At 43.4% G+C, this 14,339-nt stretch overlaps 2 long non-coding RNA genes across 2 annotated transcripts in view; both read left to right on the forward strand.

Annotated features, from left to right (window-relative positions):
• The window catches only part of LOC306973998, an 818,053-nt gene that overhangs the window by 733,463 nt on the left and 70,251 nt on the right, over window positions 1–14,339 (forward strand). The gene's annotated exons all lie outside the window — the stretch shown is intronic.
• Window positions 1–14,339, forward strand: part of LOC306974002 — a 54,731-nt gene that overhangs the window by 27,825 nt on the left and 12,567 nt on the right. The gene's annotated exons all lie outside the window — the stretch shown is intronic.

The raw sequence follows: 14,339 nt of genomic DNA on the forward strand, positions 1-14,339 counted from the left end.
TTTTGGTGTTTTTTTGTCACTTTTCGCTGGATTTTTGTCATTTTTTTGCTGGATTTTTGTCTTTTTTTTGCTGGATTTTTGTTATTTTTTTTGGTGGATTTTTGTCACTTTTTGGTGGATTTTTGTCACTTTTCAACTGGATTTTTGTCATTTTTTCGCTGGATTTTTGTCTTTTTTTGCTGGGCCAGTTTCACTGCCCCTAGAACTAATTTCTACATATAAGTGCAATGAGTTTGCAATATTTTTTTATGACAAAGTCCAAAGCATTAAAAATGCCATAATCTCCACAACACAAATAGAAACTCTGCCACCAGATAAACACCTTGAGCTGACACATTTCACACCTGTTACTGACAAAACAATGGAAGAGCTTATCTCCGGTCTGAGGTCATGTACATGCTGCCTTGATGAATTACCCACTAGATTTCTGAAGTCTGTGCTGACCAGCTTGTTACCACAACTTGCTCAGTTAGTTAACATCTCACTCCAGACTGGAGCATTTCCAAAGGCCTTGAAAACAGCAGTCATTAAGCCTCTTCTAAAAAAGAGCAGCCTTGATGCCAAGGTAATGAACAACTACCGGCCCATATCAAACCTGCCATTCTTAGGAAAAGTCCTAGAGAAAGTAGTATATCAGCAGCTCACTTACTTTCTCCTGTCTAACAATGTGTTTGATACTTTCCAGTCAGGCTTTAGGCCCCACCACAGCACTGAGACAGCTCTGATCAAGGTGACAAATGATATCCGCATGAACACCAACGCAGGTAAGGTCTCAGTTTTAGTTCTGCTGGACCTGAGCGCTGCCTTTGACACAGTGGACCACGGGATCTTACTTCACAGGCTAGAAAACTGGGTGGGAATCTCTGGTACTGCTCTAAACTGGTTTAAGTCCTATCTCGAGGACAGGACGTACTTTGTTGAAATTGGAAACTGTGTCTCAGACAAAATTGCCATGACCTGTGGAGTCCCCCAGGGGTCAATCTTGGGACCCCTATTATTCAACTTGTACATGCTTCCATTGGGTCAGCTAATAAACAGCAACAATGTGTCGTACCACAACTATGCAGATGACACTCAAATCTACGTGTCACTGACGGCTGGTGAACATGGGCCTGTAGATACACTCTGTCACTGCATCCAACAGATCAGTTTGTGGATGCAAAACAACTTTCTCCAGCTAAACTCAGACAAAACTGAGATCATTGTTTTTGGCCCACAGGAACAAAGACAAAGTGTTATCAGTCACCGTGAGTCTCTCTCTCTAAAACCAAAAAATCAGGTTAGAAATCAAGGAGTGATCATGGACTCAGACCTGAACTTAAACAGCCACATCAAAGCAATAACATCATCAGCTTTTTACCATCTGAAAAACATTGCTAAGATCAGAGGAATAGTGTCAAAACCGGACTTAGAGAGACTTATCCATGCATTTGTCTCCAGCAGATTAGACTACTGTAAAGGCCTATTCACTGGCCTCTCTAAACGAGCTATCAGACAGCTACAGTACATCCAGAACGCTGCTGCTCGAGTCCTGACAAGAACCAGGAAATACGACCATATTAGTCCAGTGCTCCGGTCTCTGCACTGGCTTCCTGTCACTCAGAGAATAGACTTTAAAACAGCTCTGCTTGTGTACAAGTCTTTTCATGGTTTAGCACCAAAGTACATCTCTGACATGTTAGAGCCGTATGAACCATCTCGGGCCCTGAGAACTTCAGGGAGGGGTCTCCTGGTGGTTCCCAGAGTCAATAATAAACACGGTGAGGCTGCGTTTCAGTTTCATGCAGCTAAAATCTGGAACAGTCTTCATGAGGACGTGAGACAGGCCTCAACTCTGACAATGTTCAAATCCAGGTTGAAAACAGTTCTGTTTGCCCGTGAATATGACTGAAAGTATTTTATCTTCACTCTCGCCTTTAACTGTAATTGATTAATTTTATGTTGATGTTTTTATTGATTCTATTTCCTTTCTTGTATTTATGCAACTGTGAAGCTCTTTGAATTGCCTTGTGTATGAAATGTGCTCTACAAATAAACTTGCCTTGCCTTGCATTTTTTTGGTGGATTTTTGTCATTTTTTCTGCTCATTTGTCACTTTTTTGTGAGTTTTTGTCATTTTGGCGCTTTTTTGGTCACTTTTTGGCGCTTTTTTATTTTTGTCCTCATTTTCTTAGGAGATTTTAGATTTGGAGAATTTGAAGAACAGGAGAAAACATGTTCAGGTGGGAGTTAAGAGGTTAACCGGTTGACCTGCAGGTTAAGCAATACTCGCCTTGGATCAGTTCTTGTAGCTCAGCTTGGCTTTCATGAGGCGACACTGGTTCTTTCTGGAAGACTCTGCTGCTCTTTGTCGTGCGGGTCATCGTCCTCAAAGTTTCCCCGACTGAAGCCTGACCCTCAGAAAACCCAAACTTTGAGGGTTTGTCAGCGAGACTCTGGGTGAACTCTCGTGTCGGCGGCGGCGGGTACGGACAGAACAAAGCCCCGTGATGTCACTCGAGGAGAGACGAGTCAAGGATGTGTTGGGTTTGATCTGAGCGGCGTCGGACTGAGCGACGGGGCCTTGGACAGATGCAGATGAGGCGGGATGTCCTTCGTCACGCGCCGCCATGACAACACTCACGCTGTCCCCGATGTGAGGCGTTCAAGGAGAAGAGGAAAGAGAAACACTGTCCCCAATGTGAGGCGTTCAAGGAGAAGAGGAAAGCAAAGAGAAACATGTCATCAGAGAGACGGGACTGTTGGAGATTTACCGACTGTGTTTGTCTGAGTTACATACAGGAAGTGTCACGTTACGGGGCGTGAACAGGTGTGTACTTTACTCTTATAGGTGTGTACTTTCCTCTTATAGGTGTGTACTTTACTGTAGCCGCTCTTATAGGTGTGTACTTTACTGTAGCCGCTCTTATAGGTGTGTACTTTACTGTGGCCGCTCTTATAGGTGTGTACTTTACCGTAGCCGCTCTTATAGGTGTGTACTTTACTGTAGCCGCTCTTATAGGTGTGTACTTTCCTCTTATAGGTGTGTACTTTACTGTAGCCGCTCTTATAGGTGTGTACTTTACTCTTATAGGTGTGTACTTTACTGTAGCCGCTCTTATAGGTGTGTACTTTACTGTGGCCGCTCTTATAGGCGTGTACTTTACTGTAGCCGCTCTTATAGGTGTGTACTTTCCTCTTATAGGTGTGTACTTTACTGTAGCCGCTCTTATAGGTGTGTACTTTACTTTAGCCGCTCTTATAGGTGTGTACTTTCCTCTTATAGGTGTGTACTTTACTGTAGCCGCTCTTATAGGTGTGTACTTTACTGTAGCCGCTCTTATAGGTGTGTACTTTACTCTTATAGGTGTGTACTTTACTCTTATAGGCGTGTACTTTACTGTAGCCGCTCTTGTAGGCGTGTACTTTACTTTAGCCGCTCTTATAGGTGTGTACTTTACTGTAGCCGCTCTTATAGGTGTGTACTTTACTGTAGCCGCTCTTGTAGGCGTGTACTTTACTTTAGCCGCTCTTATAGGTGTGTACTTTACTTTAGCCGCTCTTATAGGTGTGTACTTTACTGTAGCCGCTCTTACAGGTGTTTACTTTACTGTAGCTGCTGTTATAGGCGTGTACTTTACTGTAGCCGCTCTTATAGATGTGTACTTTACTGTAGCCGCTGTTATAGGCGTGTACTTTACTGTAGCTGCTGTTATAGGCGTGTACTTTACTGTAGCCGCTCTTATAGGCGTGTACTTTACTGTAGCTGCTGTTATAGGCGTGTACTTTACTGTAGCCGCTCTTATAGGCGTGTACTTTACTGTAGCCGCTCTTATAGGTGTGTACTTTACTGTAACCGCTCTTATAGGTGTGTACTTTACTGTAGCCGCTCTTATAGGTGTGTACTTTACTGTAACCGCTCTTATAGGTGTGTACTTTACTGTAGCCGCTCTTATAGGCGTGTACTTTACTGTAGCCGCTCTTATAGGTGTGTACTTTACTGTAACCGCTCTTATAGGTGTGTACTTTACTGTAACCGCTCTTATAGGTGTGTACTTTACTGTAGCCGCTCTTATAGGCGTGTACTTTACTGTAGCCGCTCTTTTAGGCGTGTACTTTACTGTAGCTGCTGTTATAGGTGTGTACTTTACTGTAGCCACTCTTATAGGCGTGTACTTTACTGTAGCCGCTCTTTTAGGCGTGTACTTTACTGTAGCCGCTCTTTTAGGCGTGTACTTTACTGTAGCTGCTGTTATAGGCGTGTACTTTACTGTAGCTGCTGTTATAGGTGTGTACTTTACTGTAGCCACTCTTATAGGTGTGTACTTTACTGTAGCCGCTGTTATAGGTGTGTACTTTACTGTAGCCGCTCTTATAGGTGTGTACTTTACTGTAACCGCTCTTATAGGTGTGTACTTTACTGTAACCGCTCTTATAGGTGTGTACTTTACTGTAGCCGCTCTTATAGGCGTGTACTTTACTGTAGCCGCTCTTTTAGGCGTGTACTTTACTGTAGCTGCTGTTATAGGTGTGTACTTTACTGTAGCTGCTGTTATAGGTGTGTACTTTACTGTAGCCACTCTTAGAGGCGTGTACTTTACTGTAGCCGCTGTTATAGGTGTGTACTTTACTGTAGCCGCTCTTACAGGTGTGTACTTTAGTTTTATAGGTATAAGTGTGTACTTTACTGTGTGTACTTTACTGTGTGTACTTTACTGTAGCCGCTCTTATAGGCGTGTACTTTACTGTAGCCGCTCTTATAGGTGTGTACTTTACTGTAGCCGCTCTTATAGGCGTGTACTTTACTGTAGCCGCTCTTATAGGCGTGTACTTTACTGTAGCCACTCTTATAGGTGTGTACTTTACTGTAGCCGCTCTTATAGGTGTGTACTTTACTGTAGCCGCTCTTATAGGTGTGTACTTTACTGTAGCCGCTCTTATAGGTGTGTACTTTACTGTAGCCGCTCTTATAGGTGTGTACTTTACTGTAGCCGCTCTTATAGGTGTGTACTTTACTGTAGCCGCTCTTATAGGTGTGTACTTTACTGTAGCCGCTCTTATAGGTGTGTACTTTACTGTAGCCGCTCTTATAGGTGTGTACTTTCCTCTTATAGGTGTGTACTTTCCTCTTATAGGTGTGTACTTTACCGTAGCCGCTCTTATAGGTGTGTACTTTACTGTAGCCGCTCTTATAGGTGTGTACTTTACTGTAGCCGCTCTTATAGGTGTGTACTTTCCTCTTATAGGTGTGTACTTTACTGTAGCCGCTCTTATAGGTGTGTACTTTACTCTTATAGGTGTGTACTTTACTCTTATAGGTGTGTACTTTACTCTTATAGGTGTGTACTTTACTCTTATAGGTGTGTACTTTACTCTTATAGGTGTGTACTTTACTCTTATAGGTGTGTACTTTACTCTTATAGGTGTGTACTTTACTCTTATAGGTGTGTACTTTACTGTAGCCGCTCTTATAGGCGTGTACTTTACTGTAGCCGCTCTTATAGGCGTGTACTTTACTGTAGCCGCTCTTATAGGTGTGTACTTTACTGTAGCCGCTCTTATAGGCGTGTACTTTACTGTAGCCGCTCTTATAGGTGTGTACTTTACTCTAGCCGCTGTGATAGGTGTGTACTTTACTGTAGCCGCTGTTATAGGTGTGTACTTTACTGTAGCCACTCTTATAGGCGTGTACTTTACTCTAGCCGCTGTGATAGGTGTGTACTTTACTGTAGCCGCTGTTATAGGTGTGTACTTTACTGTAGCCGCTCTTATAGGCGTGTACTTTACTGTAGCCGCTCTTATAGGTGTGTACTTTACTGTAGCCGCTCTTATAGGTGTGTACTTTACTCTAGCCGCTGTGATAGGTGTGTACTTTACTGTAGCCGCTGTTATAGGTGTGTACTTTACTGTAGCCACTCTTATAGGCGTGTACTTTACTCTAGCCGCTGTGATAGGTGTGTACTTTACTGTAGCCGCTGTTATAGGTGTGTACTTTACTGTAGCCGCTCTTATAGGTGTGTACTTTACTGTAGCCGCTGTTATAGGTGTGTACTTTACTGTAGCCGCTCTTATAGGTGTGTACTTTGCTGTAGCCGCTCTTATAGGTGTGTACTTTACTGTAGCCGCTCTTATAGGTGTGTACTTTACTGTAGCCGCTCTTATAGGCGTGTACTTTACTTTAGCCGCTCTTATAGGCGTGTACTTTACTGTAGCCGCTCTTATAGGTGTGTACTTTACTGTAGCCGCTCTTATAGGTGTGTACTTTACTGTAGCCGATCTTATAGGCGTGTACTTTACTGTAGCCGATCTTATAGGCGTGTACTTTACTGTAGCCGATCTTATAGGTGTGTACTTTACTGTAGCCGCTCTTACAGGTGTGTACTTTAGTTTTATAGGTATAAGTGTGTACTTTACTGTGTGTACTTTGCTGTGTGTACTTTACTGTAGCCGCTGCTGACTCAGATTGACGTTTTTCTCCCGTTTCCTGAAAACCCTGGTGCGTTTCAGGAGGACGAGGCGTCACCGGGAAGAACATCGCAGGAAATCAGCTCTGACAGGTGATGATAAATACTCACAGCACCCGCTCTGCAAAGAGAGAGAGACATAAGAAAAACATAAAAATACGGCTCAATGTGTTTCACCCAAGTGGGAAAAGCAAATCAGGTCAGGAAGAGCTTAAAAAAGTTTCAAAAGAACAGATTGTAAAGTTTAAAGTGTCTCACGGGGATTTTCTGCTTCGAGTTTGCAGATTCTCCTCTTGCTTCTCAATGACCTTGTGCCTGATTTTCCACATTTTAGTCCAATTAAAGGGAGATAGTTCAGGTTTAACCCCTTAACTCCCGCCTGAACCGAGCCCATTTTCTCCAGTTTGGCTTTACCCCAGTCCAAAAGCTTCTGGAAAAAAGCTGTGAAAATAGCAACAAAACTGAGACGAAAACAATGATGGAAATGTGACGAAAAAGTGATGAAAAATTGATTAAAAAATTGATGAAAAAATGACAAAAATGTGAAAAAAAAATTTTTTTAAATTGATTAAAAAATGTGACAAAAAATGATTAAAAAAATGACAAAAATGGATTAAAAAATGTGACAAAAAATGACTAAAAAATGACAATAATGTGACAAAAAAATGACAAATATTTGATAAAAAATTTATGAAAAAATGACATAAATGTGACAAAAAATGATTTAAAAAAATGACAAAAATGTGACCAAAAAAATACAAAAGAATTGTCAAAAATGGATGAAAAAATGACAAAAATGTGATAAAAAATTGGACAAAAAAATGACAAAAATTGGACAAAAATGTGACAAAAAAATGATAAAAAAATTGATGAAAAAATGACATCAATATGACAAAAATTGATTAAAAAAATGACAAAAATGTGACAAAAAAAATTGATTAAAAAATGTGACAAAAAATGATAAAAATGTGACAAAAAATGACTAAAAAAATGACAAAAATGTGACAAAAAATGATTTAAAAAAAATGACAAAAATGTGACAAAAATGACAAAAATGTGACCAAAAAAATAGAAAAGAATTGTCAAAAATTGATGAAAAAATGATAAAAATGTGATACAAAATTGACCAAAAAAATTACAAAAATTTGACAAAAAAGTTACAAAATGAGTTGAATACCCAACAAAAAAATAATGGAAAAAAAATCTGATAACGTGATATAGTTGCAATTGGAATGGATTGCATTGTCAAACAGTTTTTCTGGCTGTAGAGTGAAATCTATGAGCATCCATGTAGCATTGTAGAGAGTAACATCACTCAGTGTATGGTTGCATTGTATTTTCAACAGCTTAGCCAAAAGAAGCTCTGATGCTAAAAACAATTAGCCTCGTTAGCAAAGCCTGTCTAAGAATTGGGTGAAATGTGGGTAACGTTTGTAGGATCTGCTTCATAGGTGTTTAAAAAGGTTCTAAACCAGGGGTGCCCAAACTTTTTGTCTCCGAGGGCCAAAATGAAAAAGTGTCGGGACAAAACACAAACATAAATTTGAACCAAAGGGACCGCCTCCCTGGTATTTTTGAACCCTGCGGCCAATATAAAGCCACCAACAGGCATTGGAGGCGTCTCTCACAGTAAACGTAAAAGTGAGACGGGCTTTGCGAAAGATTAAGGCTAAACTTCCAATCCTCGCTGCTCTTGGTTGAGGAACGGTAGATGAGTAAATGATGAAGGTTCACTTTAGCCTAAATGTGGGCGTAACCGTCCATCCATCCATCCATCTTCTTCCACTTTTCCGTTTCAGGGTCGTGGGGGCAGCTGCTAGAGCTGCCCAAATCACACTGCACCAGCCCCTTGTGGCTCCTCCTGCAGGTGGTGGGTCCACAGAAGGACGGCCTCACGATTAACCGGGCCTGTTGGTCTCTCATAAGGGGCTTCTGAACCACTCTTTGTCTGACCCGTCACCTAGGACCTGTTTGCCCTGGGAGACCCTACCAGGGGCACGAAGCCCCCGACAACAGAGCTCCAGGATCATTCGGGCGCTCAAACCCCTCCACCACGTTAAGGTGGCGGTTCCAGGAGGGGCGGGCGTAACCGAGCTTTACTCAAATCTAAAAGCTTAAAAGAAAACCATCCAAAAACAAAAATGTGCTGGAAAAGCAACAAAATGTGACTTAAACGTGACGACAAAGCAATGAAAAAAGCGATGAAAAAACAATAACATTTTTTAAAAAAAGGGAAAAACAAGAGACGAAAACACAACGAAAAGCCACAAAAAAGTAATGAAAAAGCAACAAAAACATGACAAAAATGCAGCGACAACGTGACAAAAAGCTACCATCACTTTTCTAGATTTTCGCTTTCAAATGAGGCGTTACAGTGTTGCTCTCCAGTGAAGAAGCCTTTGGATTTGGGCAAAGCCGAACTGGAGAAAATGCTCTCGGTTAAGGCGGGTGGTAAGAGGTTAGCATATGTATTTGTGGAAGTGTCGCATTTACGCCAGAGTCCAGGGCTGTTTTTCAGTCCCAGTCCGCCCCTGACGGTACTTACTTACTTAGGAATCCGGGCAAGACTCGCAGTGAAGCCACACAAACCTTACATCACTACTATTATTGTGGCTAATGTTCATTCACTGAAGAATAACACGGATTATATTCGTCTGCTCCGCTTTTCCCATAAGACGGTGAAAGACTGAGGGAGCTACGCAGGAGGAAGAGGAACGAGCTGATCAGTGCAGGACACCACGCTCTGAAACAAACCCAGGAGGCACCGTTTCAGAGGCGACTGAAGGCTGCGCTCCGGTTTCCCCCGACCTCCACAAACCTGCTGCTCAGGACTAACACCTGAACGCTATTTATTTGTACCATTGTCAAACATTTAAAGCTACATATTCCCACAGCTGCCAGTAGGAGGAGCTGTTTTTTGGTTCTAACGACCGTGGGTTGATCGTTTCCAAATAGGTCACGGTTCTGTTTACAGTATAATATCTTACACATCCTCACTGAGCCGGGACACGGGCCACTGTGACACATCGGGTCAGTGCGCGCCTGAATCACAGCACTTTATTTGAATATTCCATGTTCTCCTCTGCTGTTTCCTGTGCGGCGTGGGCCGACAGCGCTCGCCCTGTAGGTGCGACACGCAAACTCTCCATTATGCAGCGCGCAGGGAGGAGCGCCGACATGAATTATGGAGGACGCTTTAGATTCAGACAAAGAGGAAAGCGCAGCGGGGTCGAGGAAATGTCACAGGGTTAAATATTGCATTGGTTTGGGAGCGAGAGAGAGGTGCAAAGAGGAAGAGCAGGTACGAGATGACGCGTTCATGTCCAAGTCCTGCATCAATGAGGCTTCGAGCAGTCGTCTGGGACCTCAGCGCTGGTGTTTAAAGTTTAAACCACTTTCAGCCCTGATTCTCAGTCGTGCCGAGTCTTCTGGAGTTGGGTTTATAGTCAAAAGACGCAACTAAACCTCAGTCCCGGGAAACATGTTTGATTTTTAGGCCTGATTTTGGACGCACAGGAGAAACGTGGGTGATTTTACCTTCCCCAAAGCGAACACACGGAAAGCGGCGGCCAATGACGGAGTGATGTAAAAACAGAAAAACACCACAGCTCACAAACATCTCCTTTCATGGCCACAGCCCCACATGAAACAACACAACAACACAACGAGAGCCACCTTTTCAAGCTACATTTTCAACCACGAGTTTAACAGCAGCGCTTACTGAGTTTGGAAACGAACTTTACCCCTGGTTCTCATAATCATTACATAGCTTTTCATAGCGTTATATTTAACATCATTATCAAAGCCATATTGTGAACAGATATTCAGGAGATGTTGAAGTCCTGCACTGTACGGACAGAACACAACCAGGTCATCTGCATACATGAGGGGATCAATGACAGAACCTCCAGCAACACATCCAGTCTTACAGTTATTGAGCTGGAAAGATCGTCCATGTGAATATTAAAGAGCAATGGGGACAGTTTCCCCTCCTGGAGCCGCCACCTTAACGTGGTGGAGGGGTTTGAGCGCCCGAATGATCCTGGGAGCTCTGTTGTCGGGGGCTTCGTGCCCCTGGTAGGGTCTCCCATGGCAAACAGGTCCTAGGTGACGGGTCAGACAAAGAGCGGTTCAGAAGCCCCTTATGAGAGACCAACAGGCCCGGTCAGAACCATGAGGCCGTCCTTCCGTGGACCCACCACCTGCAGGAGGAGCCATCGGGGACTGGTGCAGCTCCAACATCTGCCCCCACGACCCGGAAACGGAAAAGTGCAAGAAGATGGATGGATGGATGGATGGATGGATGGATGGATGGATGGATGGATGGATGGATGGATGGATGGATGGATGGATGGATGGATGGATGGGGACAGTATCCCACCGTGCCTGACCCCATTGCTGACCCTGAAGGAGTCACCGACACAGACTCACCCCATTTCACCTGTTTGGTCTGTGATGAGGACCAGAAGATGAGAATTCTAACGAGATAAGCTGGAACACCTTTATGAGATAGTTTTGTATATAGCTTGTCATGATTGATTCTATCAAAAGCTTTAGACGCATCAAGGAAGCACAAAAATAAAGCAGAGCCCTGGCAATGATATTTATCTAGTAACTCCTTCAAGGCAAAAATACATGTGTCAGTACCGTGATCTGGTTTAAAGCCAAACTGGTTGGCAGCTGTATAAAGACACGGCTCAAGTCTGTTCAGGATGACCCTCTCGGGCACTTTTGAAACTGGCCAAGGCTATGGGATGATAGTTGTCCATACTGCTTAGTTTACCAGCTTTGTCTTTTTGTCTTTGAATTCTGCTCAAAACATGAAGTTACAGGTGACGCTGCTGCTCCTGTTTTCTGACGTGCCGTGTTTGGACTTCCTCCTGAACGATACTTTTCCTATGAACATAATTTTAACTCAATTAAAATAACATAGGTATCGAACAAAGTACCGTTAAGGCACCGGTACCGAAAAGCAGGTATCGTTAAAGTAGTGGTATCGTAAAAAAACGAAAAGTACCCAGCCCTAGCCATGTACTATAAACGCAGTGTAGCAAATAGCCAACAAGGAATACAATTTTCTACTTGCAGATTTGAGATGTTCTGAAGTTAATTAATCTGGTCCACATATATTACAGTCCTATGTGCTCGTAATGCTCAGCTAGACCCGACATCTCTGTTTGTGCTGTAAGTGATCCAAATAAAGAAAACCCCAGTCTGTCCGAATTGTTTTGTTTTGCTTCCTGTCGTGAACATCGTCATGAAGATTTGTTTTAAAAAGGGTTAGTGCTGCTCTCACTGATTCAAAGTGTAAGTTAAAAAAGAAGTGGCGCTTTCTGAACTCTGTAAAATGCCTTTAAGAGAAGTGGTCAGGGTGTGCAGCGTCTGAAGGTGGTTTGTAGGTCAGAGCCGAGAGTGGACGAGAGGCGAGCGCAGAGGGAGCTGTGATAGTGCTAATGCTATAGTAAATTAATATTCGTGTGGGCTCATTCATCAGTGCGGAGCAGCCCAGGCGTGAGAGACATGATAATAGGCCTGTCAGAGGTATAAGGCTACAGCCAGCACACAGACAGGGCTTGTTCTGCTGCGGGGGAGGGGGGGGGCGGGGTCTAACGCGGATGGATGGTGTAATTCCAACATATAGATTGTGAAGAGATCCTCGGAGAGCTGATGTTATCGAAATAAAGCATGTCCGCGGCGCCATTTTTCTATTGATTACCACTGGGTCGGACACACGACTGCAGACGCCTCCCCCGGTCACTGCAGAGGCTGGTGGGGAAGTTTGTTTAGCACAATCCTCCCAGAAAGACAAAGAGCAAAAGTGCCATCATTTTAATCTGAGTAATATGTTTTGCTGAATAAGATTAGACTAAAATGAAATATAGAAAATGAGACTAAAATCTCCACAGATTTAGATAACATTTAGCATTTGCTGATCTGATCAAGCAATGGTATTAAACGATAGTTTTGAAAAGTGTTATGTGTAAAGTATGTAGTGCCTCATGTTTTCCATTGATTAGAATCCATCCATTTTATTCCAGAGTTATGCCCAGACTTCCTTCTCCGCTTCTTTCAGCTGTTCCTGGAGGACCGGAGGCGACACCAGCCCCGAGACATGGCCCCTCCTGCATGTCCTGGGTCTGGGCCTCCACCCAATGAGACAAGCCCGGAACACCTCCCAAGGGAGGCCACCAGGAGGCTCAGAAACTGATGCCTGAGCATAAACCTTCTCTCCGGCCTCCCCTAAACTGTTCATTGAAGCTGAAGCAGAAACGGCTGCAGTGGCTCAGAAATACATGAAGACTCATTTTCAAACAGTCTTGTTCACTGATGAGGCCGTGTAACCCTGGATGGTCAGATGGATGGAGTAGTGAATGACCACAATGTCCCAATAAGGCTGTGACGTCAGTAAGGAGGGGGCGGAGTCATGTTTTGGGCCAGAATCATGAGGAGAGAGCTGGTCGGCCCCTTTAGGATCCCTGAAGGTGTGAAAATGACCTCTTTCTGACTGACCACTGTCTTCTATGCTACAACAAGAAGAGCCGTGTTTTCCCGAACAAGATAATCTTCATCATGACAACGCACCTTGTCCTGCTGTAAAGGACATGCATCACTGGCTGCTATGGGCAGAAAAGGAGAGAAACTCATGATGTGGACCCCCTCCTCCCCTGACCTCAACCCTATTAAGAACCTTTGGAGCCTCAAGCAAAACATCTATGAGGGTGGGAGGCCGTTTTCATCCAAACAGCAGCTCTGGGAGGCTATTCTGACATCCTGCAAAGAAATCCAAGCAGAAACTGTCCAAAAACTCACAAGTTTAATGTATTTAAGAAGAAGAAGAGCTGAGATTCCAACCACTGACCTTTGGATCCGTGACCCTGAGCCACTGCCATCTTAGAGTCGACCTCTTGGATCGTTTGCATTTTTAAAAAATAAAACTCCACCACATGGTTCCACAGAGAAGAATCTGCCTGACCTTTGTGTCACTTTTCCTTTTCATGACTTCTTTATTTCCCCCTCGGCCGTGAGGTAAAAGCACAAATTTACACTTGTACATTTTTAAATCCTGTTTTCATTGTGGCTTTGAACGAGGCCCAGAGGCGACTCTTCTCCTTTTGTCTGTCCCAGAATAAATAAACTTCATAATGACTTCCTCCTCCTCCTCCTCGGGCTGCGGCTCATATTTTTAATCTCATTAGGACTAAACGAACCAGGCTCAGGTTAATATTTAATGTTCCAATGAAATATGCAGAGCGTTGATTCGTGTAAAACAAAGACGGGCTAATTTTGTGGGCGTTTTTGATGTAGTTTAAGAAGTTTCCATAACAGCAAAAACATCACTGAAATGAAGGATTGCTGTAGTATTTTGCATTTTAAATTCACAACTTATTGTTTTGGGACGTGGGAAGAATCACAGCAATTTTGTCGACACAATCCCGAGCTTTAAGAACTCATATCTTTGTAAAACTCCGAAACCAAAGCACCAAACTCCTCAACTTTCCCCAACTTTCTCCTCCAGTCCCATGAAAATACTGTATCTGCTGTAACTTCCTGCGGGTCGATGCTCGTACTCCGCCTGAATACGAACTCATTACGGCCAGACAAAGTGCTGTAAGTGAATTAAGCAATATTGGAAACTCCTCTTTGTGCGAGCGGCCCTGTATCGATCCCGCTGCTGTCGGTCTCAGAGCGGCTTCGGGACAGAGATCTGCTCCAACACAGACACTTTTACTTCACTCAGACTCAGAACTTATGTGTGAAATATGCACTGGATTTAAGAGGATCTAAACTGCTAAACTGTTTGTAGCTTTAACCATGATATAAAGTGGTCCCTTTGTTAATGAATGACAGACACTTTGCTGCAGGTTTGAGCATCGTCAGTAACTAGAGATGCACCGA

Source organism: Gobius niger (genome assembly GCF_951799975.1).
Source record: "Gobius niger genome assembly, chromosome: 14".
Classification (NCBI taxonomy): domain Eukaryota; kingdom Metazoa; phylum Chordata; class Actinopteri; order Gobiiformes; family Gobiidae; genus Gobius; species Gobius niger.